This window comes from Ochotona curzoniae, unplaced genomic scaffold (genome assembly GCF_017591425.1).
Source record: "Ochotona curzoniae isolate NIBS_2020 unplaced genomic scaffold, NIBS_Ocur_1.0 contig_1071, whole genome shotgun sequence".
Taxonomy (NCBI): domain Eukaryota; kingdom Metazoa; phylum Chordata; class Mammalia; order Lagomorpha; family Ochotonidae; genus Ochotona; species Ochotona curzoniae.
The window spans coordinates 6,857,164-6,867,145 of NW_024464939.1; the positions used below are offsets into that span (position 1 = coordinate 6,857,164).

The following is a 9,982-nucleotide window of genomic DNA, read 5'->3' on the forward strand; positions in this document are numbered from 1 at the left end:
TAGCCTAGCCCAGACCAGTCCACCCCCAATTCTAGGTCATGATGATGGGGACTACAGCCTAGCCCAGACCAGCTGGCCCTCAGTCCTGGCCCTCATGTGAACTGGCATGTGATGCAACTGAACCTGGCCCAACCCATACTCCATTCTGGTGCTCAGATTCACCAGCAGGTAATGTGAACTGGCCCAACCTGATTCACCCCTGACCTGGGCCAAATATATGCTGGTAGGTACTATTCCCTGGCCTGGTCTGGGCTGCTCTCTATCGTGGGCTTTGCACTCACCTGGAAGGACTGTGTCTTAACACAGGAGTTCCCCAAGCTCCTCCATTAGAATCTCTCCCATTGCCGTATATCTTATACATCAGTGGGTCCATGGACCAGCCCTACTTAGTCTACTTCCTGTCCTAGCAGGAACAGTGCCGTTTCCTGACTGGCCTTCACCCATTCTGGTTTTTACTGTTGGGAGTTACAAACTAGCCTAGCCTGGTCTACACCCAGACACAGCTCACACATGGCTCAGCAGGGGCAGAGACCTAGCCTAGCCCTTCCTACATCTACCCTCGTTCTCACAAACATCAGTGTGTGCTGGAGTCTAGCACAGTCCTGCACACTCAGCCCCAGTCCACACTTGTACCAAGGGACACCGAAGCCATGCCCAGACCAGAACCCGGCTCTCATTCCAACAACTCAGCCAAGGCGTCCCCTTAGCTCCCCAACCAAGTTTCTCCCAGCTATAGATCTTACATGTGCCAATGGTCACTTTAACCCAGCTTGGCATAGTCCCTCATCTGTCATGGTCTTTGCCTTTGGATGCTGTAGCCTGGCCTGACCTAGCCTGCCTCAAGTCCCAACTCTCACTGGCAGATGCTGCAACCTGGAACTGCTCAGTCTGCTCCCATCCTGCCTCACGCAAGCTGGCAGGTGTGACACCCTAGCCCAGCATGACCTATGCTCCAGCCTGGTCTCTGCACTTGCCACTGAGCTAAGGTGTGCTCAGCCTGTCCAGTCTGTCCCCACTCCAAAACCAACCCACACATTAGCCAACAATTGGAGCTACCTTACCCAGCCTGCCCAACATCCAGGCCTGGAACACATGCTCATCAGTGGGAGCTATGACCCACTAGGGAAGTTTCCCCTACTCGGAAGGTTCCCCCACTCAGCCCACTCCCAGACCCAGATTTCACTTATGCCAGCAGATGCTAGGCCCTGGCCCCACATAGCCTGCTCCTCCATCTTGGCCTGAGAACTATTTCTAACAACAAATAGTCATGATATCTATAATCTACACTCAAAATAGATAACAGTAGGAAGAAAAAAAAGAATTGAAGTATAATGTTAGCTTTCAGGATTTCAGGATTCAAAGGTTAGTGAGTTTTCTCTACATTAAGAAATTTTAGAAAGGGAAGTAAAGAGAGAATAGGGGTTTATCCTGCCTGGACAAAAAACAAGGAGTTAGAAAGTAGGCTTCATTCTACTTTAGCAGGCAGCAGAGTCCCTTCTTAAGCAACTTGTGAGAACAAGTGCGGAGTACCACTGGACCCTGATAAGCTGAGTAGGAAATGTAGGGAATGGCTCCTTTGTGAAGTTCACAAGGCATTGTCTCAGCAGTTTGGAATCCCCCCAGGTGTGGAGCTTTCCAGAGCAGTAAACATTTCATTAGCCTTTCAGATTGGCTATCTGCACCCAATTTCATTAGGCCTGGGGGTTCAGGCGTGATGTTCTAACAAACACACATCTTTTTTTTTTTCTTTAAAAAAAGCTTATTTATTTTTATTTGAAAGGTAAATTTACATAGTGAAGAGACAGGATAATGTTTGTACAACAGATTCAGGAGGGGGCTCTTGTGCAAAAGGGGTCCTTGGCTAAGAATGAGTTAGTTAATAACTGGCCAAGGATGGAAGGTTTTATTTTATTTTTTTTTATTTATTATTATTATTATTATTAATTGGAAAGTCAGCTATACAGAGAGGAGGAGAGACAGAGAGGAAGATCTTCTGTTCATTGATTCACTCCGATTCGAAGCCAGGATCCAGGAACTTCTTCCGGGTAACCCACACGGGTGCAGGGTCCCAAAGCTTTGGGCCGTCCTCAACTGCTTTCCCAGGCCACAAGCAGGGAACTTGGATGGGAAGTGGAGCTACCGGGATTAGAACCGGCGTCCCTATGGGATCCCGGAGCGTTCAAGGCTAGGACTTTAGCCGCTAGGCCACGCCGCAGGGCCCGTTCTTTATTTTTTTTAGGTGTTACTTATTTTTATTAGAAAGGCTGACCAGATTTACAGAGACAAGAAGAGACATAAAAATCTTCCATCTTCTGGTTCACTCCCAAAATGGCTGCAATGGCTGAAGCTGAGCCCATCTGAAGCCAGCAGCCAGGAGTTTTTAATAGGTCTTCTATATAGATACAGGTAACCAAGACTTTGGACCATCCTTTATCCCAGGCCATAAGCAGGGATCTGAATGGGGAACAGAGCATCTGGGACACAATCAAGTACCCAGATGGAATTCCACCACTTTTTTGTTGTTGTTGTGAAATTTTATCTTGAATTTTTGAATTTCATGGTACAATTTCATATAGACTGGGATTCCCCCCCACAAACTCCCATCCCCGAAATATTTTCCCCACGTTGCTACAATAGTATAGTGCTTCATAAGGAGTCAAAATTCTGTCAGTCTGTTATTTAAGTGTGACCCAACATTGCTGGTACAGACAATGTCAGACTCTCTAGCATTCCATTGTCTACACATTTCCAACAGTTTCATTGGGAGTCCATCTCTGATTTGAAAGCAGGGATGCATGTTGCATTGTATCCCCACATCTGGATGTGATAGTCTCTAATACTCCATCACTATACATTCCCTTAAATGAGAAGTCATGAAATAAGGTCAACAACTGGTATGAATTAGAACAACAGCAGCAGCAACAACAACAAGAATAAAATTACAGCACCATGGATTCGGAAAAACGTGCCACTGTATAACTGACACATGGGTGACCAAAAGGAAACACAAAAGTCTCTTGGGAAAAATGATGCCAGTGTGTAATGCATGAGCCAGCAATTAATTCGACAAGAGAGAGAAAGTATTTGGAAGAAATGAGACTGAAATTTAAAAAAATCAAAACACATGGGATGCAGCAAAAAAAAAAAATTTATGGAATGGGTTATTGAAATTACACTTTGAATGATGGTTTCCTTATATTAGCGACAACATATGGTATTTGTTCTTTTGGGATTGACTTATTTCACTGAGCCTAATTGCCTCTAGTTGGGACCATCTGGTTGCAAATGATATAATTTTATTCTTCTTATTAGCTGAGTAATATTCCATGGAATAAATGTACCACAGTTTCTTTAACCACTCTTCCTTGGACACACATCTGGATTGTTTCCATGTCTTTGCTACTGTAGATTGTGCTGCTGCAAATATAAGATTACAGATCTTTTGGGCCATGGAGATTTTGAAATAAGGAAATTTTGTGATACAGCACACACAATCTCGGGGTGTAAATCTGCTAGCATACCCCAAGTCACTTAGGGTGAGGCCATGGTGTTCTTTGGCCTTAGGATGCACAGAGATAAGCTAGTGAGGAATGTCTGCTTTATTATGCACAAGCTACAAGTTTTAAAGATAAAGGAAGAGGGGCAAGAGGGCTTCCGGGCAGTTCCCCTCCCTCTACTGCCCAATAATGACATTGGGATTGGCTAGAGGGTATGTCTATTCCCCTTAACTTTCCAGTCATGTCAGAGGTCAAGTTCCACAATGCAGGGCTGGAAGCTGTGCCTCAGGCCAGGGCAGGTGAGCTCTAAGCTACACCCACCAGGGAACAGGTAGAGACCTGACTGTGATTACCCACAACACAGTCTCCTGGCTCAGTCGGCTTGGGCTGCAGGATAATTTTTGAAAAAAAAAAAAAAAAAGAAACCTTGTTAGATCTGAAAATACTGTCCCTTTTTCTGTCTTAGCAACTATTATGCTATGGTGTTAATCCTGGCTAACTGTAGGATAAGGACTGCGATGTAAACAGAGAGAGAGAGTAAGAGAGAGAGACGTAGCCAGCAACCCTTTATGAGATGGTGCTTGTGTTATTTAAAAGTGAGAAGGTGAGCAAGGGGGATCTGCACAGGAGGGAGGCTGGACAGTAGTGAGGACAAATAGCATGACAATCACTTCTGGCCATTAGGGCCCAGAATAAGTAGAACGACCTAAAGTGGGGGAGGAGAGACATTCACGAATACACTCAATGAAATGTCTTGTAAGAAATAATCTCACAGGAAAACAAAACATTCTGTTTTGACTGGATATGGGGAGGGTTGGCAGCTTTGAGTGGCCAGGGCAAGATCCATGGAATGTCCAAGATCAGACATGGGAAGGGGATCTCATGGTGTTGCAAGCAGTCTTCTGAGTCTTCTGGAACAGCATCATAAAGCCAAGGGATAGGAGTAGCATGCGCTCCAGTCGCCTTCTTGAATCAAGGTGTTTTGATCTGGACAAATAAATCTATGCAGGAGAGCCTGAGAGTTTAACAGTGACGGTAGCTAAAATGACTCAATAGGGTTCATTCCAATAGGACTGAAGTGCTACCTGTCATGCCCACAAGGACCCCAGACCATGAAGAGCTTCTTCAGCAAGACCCATGGGCTTTGTGATTCTGATCTGTGGTTCCTGAGACCTCCAGTGCAGTCTCACTTCCAGTGGCCAGGTTTTTGGCAGTGGATGGGTTTATCTTGGCAGCTGTTTGTACTGTACATTGCCCTGGCTTTCTTTCGCCCCAAAACAATTTTGATAGTGGACTGGTATTGCTGTGCTATAGTTTGAGATCCCCAAAATATCGAGTCTGAAGTCAGTGCTAACACATAAAGGGCAGTTTATTCAGGTTAACCTAGGTCTCCCAGCCATCCCTGCCAGCCCAGCAGGAACAACAGGGCGGAGAAAAGAGAGCGAGGTTGAACAGCACAGGGTTCTTATACATTTCAGACTAAAAATTATAGACATGATTGGTCAGTTTAACTGTTAACTTTCAAAAAGAGCAAGTGGCAGGCTTCTACTGGTAGGTTTGAAGCAAGCAACTTTCAAAAAGTACAAATTGATGATCTATAGGGCAGTGAATCTTGTCAAACACCAGGTACCTCCTTCCTGAGGAGTGCTCTGCCTACATGACCTGCCAGGTGTCCTGCACTGTCAGGCCAGGAGTTCACACAGCCCCCAGCCAAGCAAGTAAGGCAGAAATCAGAAAAGCAGAAAACATCTAGGTTCTTCCATATAGTTGGGTCTCTTGGGTAGTAAATTACCAACTAAAAATCTATTAATACTTTCAGATAATAGAATCAAACATGTCAGTCACTTTTTTCCTTTTGCACATCTATCTAATTTTAGGGTACTACTTTTATGTACCGGGATGAGGGCTGATTCAAACAGAAAGAACGGCTGGCAGGTTGAGGTAGGACAAAAAAATGTAATCCCACCCCATCCCTCACCACTCTCTACCAGCACATTTTCCCTCTACTAGCTTTGGCTGACTAAAAAGAGGATAAACAGAACAGGGTTGTGGGTTAGAATGTTGCTAGGAAGTGTAGCCAGCTTCACATTCCAGTGCCAACCCAGTCTCTTAGGGGTCCCTCCAGTGGGGACCTGGACTTGAGGTGTGACATCTGTGCTGAACAAAAATTTGGGATACAGGGTATGCAAAGGTGAGATGAACCAATGCACACTTTATTGAATTTTTCTGGGGCAACTTATACCAATTTTTTGCAGGCCAAGCAGATACATAAAAGTTACTAGTTAATTAAACAATAGCATGCAAGCTACTCCAATGATAGATCATAAGGAATTTGGAAAACAATCACCAAATCTCAGGCAACAGGATAAGTAAATCGGAGTTACAGGAACAAATACCGTAAACAAACAGATCAAACTAGGAAAGGAATCTAACAAAACTTAGTAATCAGCTAAGTTCAGGCCATAACAGAAAGAAGATGACAATGAAGATGCCTCACACCTATCGAGGTGCGCTTTTTCAACAAGGTGACCCGTAACCTCAGTAGAAAGTTTTCTTCCTGCAAAATTTTTAGTCTTCTGTCAAAAATGTTTGAGATTCGGGGTCCTCAGACATTTGGTGGTCTGGTTTTGGGGGGCTGTCCCTCAACACAGTCACAGAAGCTAGGATCAAGAGTAGCCCCAGACCCTCACATAATCACCACAACACATAGGACAAGTTTGTGTGGTAGAAGGCCATGCAGGACCGGTCCCTTCCAAACTGTGTCCCATTAACACCACTGTGTAAAACATCAGAATTTTATGTAAGCACAGCATAAATTTGGCATTGTTTTAGAACACAACAATATATTTTACGCAATTTAAATGAACTTCAACAACTATTATTTCTCTTAATTGAGAGCTTCCTCACTTGAGACTTCCAAGGATCCAGCAAGAAGCCTCAAGGTAAAGAACTCCATTTTAGAGCTTTAGATGTCAAAGAATTGTCAGATTTAAACCATTTTGGTTAATACAAAAGTTAGATTTGAACTTTTCAACCAAAGATGTGGGCCGGATCTAACTAAATGAAGTTTGCTCTCCTTTAAGACTCAGATTTTTAAATCAATTGAATCAATAAAGGCAACAGAAAGCACATGAGACGTCCCCGAGACACATAAAATGCTGTGACCTAAGTCAGGCTAGCAAGTGATAGCAGCATACGAACCCATCACTTGGGACAGTTAAATTCAAATACACCAAAGAATAAAAAGATAAAGAATTAGGTAACTCAGCTACCTTAAAAAAAAAAAAAGATTTATTTATTTATTGGAAAGTCAGATATTCAGAGAGAAGCAGTGACAGAAAGGAAGATCTTTCATCTGCTGGTTCATTCTCCAAGTGACAACAACGACTGGAACTGAGCTAATCTGAAGCCAAGAGACAGGTGCTTCTTCTGGGCCTTCCATGTGGGTGCAGGGTCCCAAAGCTTTGGGCTGTCCTTGACAAGCTCAGGCCACTAGCAGGGAGCTAGTTGGGAAGCAGGGCTGCAAAGACATGAACTAGACTCAGGCCTGTACTCAGAAACAGATCTCATGTGTGCCAGCAAGTGCTGTTACCCGGCCTGACATGATCAGCCCACTGTCCTGGCACTGATGGGCACTACAGCTTAGCCCATGATACCCCACACCCACTTTGGCTCTCACAATTGCCACCAGCATATGCTGGAGTCTAGTCCAGGCTAGCTAACCTGAGACCCAGCCCACAGACATGCTGATGGGTATTGCAGCCTTGCTCAGCTTTGTCAGTCCATAGCTCCAACTCTTGCATTCACCAATGGGAGCTGCAGCTCAGTAGGGTATTCTCCAGAGTTCCTCTATCAGGTCTGTTCTCAGCCCCAAGTCTTTTGCATGCTGAGTGCTTTCATATAGCATTACATGGCCTACCTGCTGTCTCAGCTCTACCTGGTGGGCATTGCAGCTTATCCCAGGCACACATGGTCTACATCCTGTCCTGGTCTCCTACATGCCAGTAGATGCTGAGCCTGGTCTAGCCCAGCCTGTTCCCAGACCCAGCCCACAAAAATGCTGATGAGTGCTTCAGATTTGCCTGGCCTGGCCTGGTCTGTCCCCAGTCCCAGCTCTTATGCTCCCTAGCGGGAGCTATAAACTAATATGGCAATTCCCCGGGATCCCCTTCCAGGTCTGCTCCCATACCCAGATCCCATGTATGCTGGTGGCAACAGCAGCTCTACTTGGCATGATCTGCCCTCAGTCCTGGCCCTTGCATGTGCCAGTGGGTACTATAGCCAGACCTTGTCTGGCCTTCTCCCAGCCCCGGTGAGTATCAGGTGGGTTCCTCTCAGGTGAGTTCGGTGGTCCAGCCTGGCTTGACCCATCACCAATCCCAGCTCTCTATGTAAGCCAATATGTGCTTCAGTCCTCTAGAGGCAAGGCCATAATTCTCCTATAGAATTTTCCCCCCAAATCTGGTTCTTTTGCATTCTTGTGGGTTCTGAGGCCCTGCCTGACATGGTCCACCCCCTTCCCCAAAAATCACAGGTGGCTACTGTGACCTAGCACAGGCATGGCCCACACAGTCACAGCTTTTGCTGAGGGTGGTGGGCAATGCTACCAAGCCCAGCCCAGGTCTCCCACATGGACAGTTGTGGGGCTCAGGGGCAAAGAGGTCACTGAGTCAACAAGTTGGCGACTAACAATCCAGGTCACTGGCGGGCAAGATGGCGGCCAAGGACAGAGCCCTGGGCATGAACCAGGCAGGAGTCACTTAGCTCCAAGGAAATACTGATTGACCAGGGCCATCTCGCTCACCTACCCCTGGCCTATGGGAGGTGGCTTCCGCAGTCATTCTCCTAGTAATTGGCTCCTAGTTTCTCTCCTCCTGGAATTCCTGAAATTCCTGGCCTGAAGCTATTCCTTACCCTATAGAAGAAATTGAATTCCCCCAATAAATCAGAACTGCTTAGACAGAACCCCTGTCCATCTGTTTGTCTTTCGTGGGGCCTGGAGGCTGGGTGGTGGGCAGCAGGCTCATCCCCTCCAGTAACAGGGTACTAAAGGAATCTGTGGGGGAGACACTGCAGATGGATGCCTCGGCCTGACCCAGATATGCCCTCCAGTTTTCCCCCTTTTCTGTCTCTGCTTCCTTGCCTATCTGTGAGTGCAGTGGCCCAGTCCATGGAAACTTCTAGAAGTTATTCCTTCCTGGTCAAATATGCCCTCAGTTACTTCCATTCCAATACATCCCAAGACCTTCTCAGGCAATCTGCAGTTCCCCCAACCTGGAGGTCAGGGTGGCACATTCTGGCCCAGAATTCCTCGCCTTCCCCATAGTTCAGTAACCAACTGTGCTGGCACACTGGTATAGTTAACACGTTTTTGGCATTAACCGGATTCAGAATGCCCACCAGCTAAAGGCTGCTTTTCTCCTAGTAACACTTGCCTATGTACAATGTAGCTGCCTACATCTGTGGCCAACAATGCTTCATTAACAGACATAAATAATATTTTTTGAGAATCATATTGTGAATGACCAAAAAAGTAAACTAGTCATAATTACAGTAAGATACACAGTTCATACTCTCTCAGGAAACCTAGCAGAGTTTCATTGATTTTTATGCTTTTTACATAAAGGTGACTGCAGAGAACAGAGAAATCTTAAATAGTGGCATAGAGAAACTTCCTGAGTCTAGCAAGTGAGGAAATGTGAATCTTTTGGATCAGAGAAGCCAGTCTTGGGAAAAAATTCAGGCTCAGCTAGCGTTCTGAAGAAGTACAAACAGAGCCTTCACTGACATAACCCTGCAGGAAGGCGGCTGCTTTCGCTCGGTGTCAGAAGACATATATTCCAATATTCTAACAATAGTCGTATTTCCTGGCTGCGTGTGCTTAAATCAACAATATTTGAGTTGCAATGTGGCGAATTTGTCTGGAACCCTGGGAAAACATTTTTTTTCCCTCAAAAGGTAGTGGGAAATACAAGCATGTGTGAATTCATTATGCGCTATTAAAAGTACCAGATAAATGAAAATGACTTGTTTAACACTGTCTACTTTCCCCGAATGCTCATTAAAAATGACATACTGTAGTCTCTATAGCAAGTACTTCATTTGCAGACTTCAGTCCCGAAGAGGGAGTGAAAGCCTTTTCATTCCCTCTGGAAGAAACTACTCTGACAAGAACTTTATGACCATAGGAAGATAGTGAGGGGGAACACACAACGTTAATAAACGAATCCACTTCTTGAAAGGCCATTTCCCACTAGCTTTGCTAGGACAGGTTGGTTTAGTCTCTGGCTCCTCTCGGCCTCCAGTCTCGGTCTCTTACTTACTTCCAAAAGGGCGCCTCTAGCGCCAGGTTTCCCCATACTTTGGAAGGAAGCACACCATCACAAATAGCAAATCTTCTCTTGCATACATGCTTCCTTGGGTCTATTTCTGAGCTTTCCGTTCTGTTGTGGTAACTCGAGGGTCCCCGGGAGCCGGAGCGCAAT

The 9,982-nt window shown here is 45.5% G+C and overlaps 1 protein-coding gene across 1 annotated transcript in view; it reads right to left on the minus strand.

Annotated features, from left to right (window-relative positions):
• Window positions 1-9,978, minus strand: part of CPNE3 (copine 3) — a 70,176-nt gene extending 60,198 nt beyond the window's left edge. The window contains exon 1 of the mRNA XM_040993581.1: window positions 9,821-9,978. The gene's annotated coding sequence lies outside the window, so the exon portion shown is untranslated. The remainder of the gene's footprint in view (window positions 1-9,820) is intronic.
• Window positions 9,979-9,982: the final 4 nt, after the last annotated feature.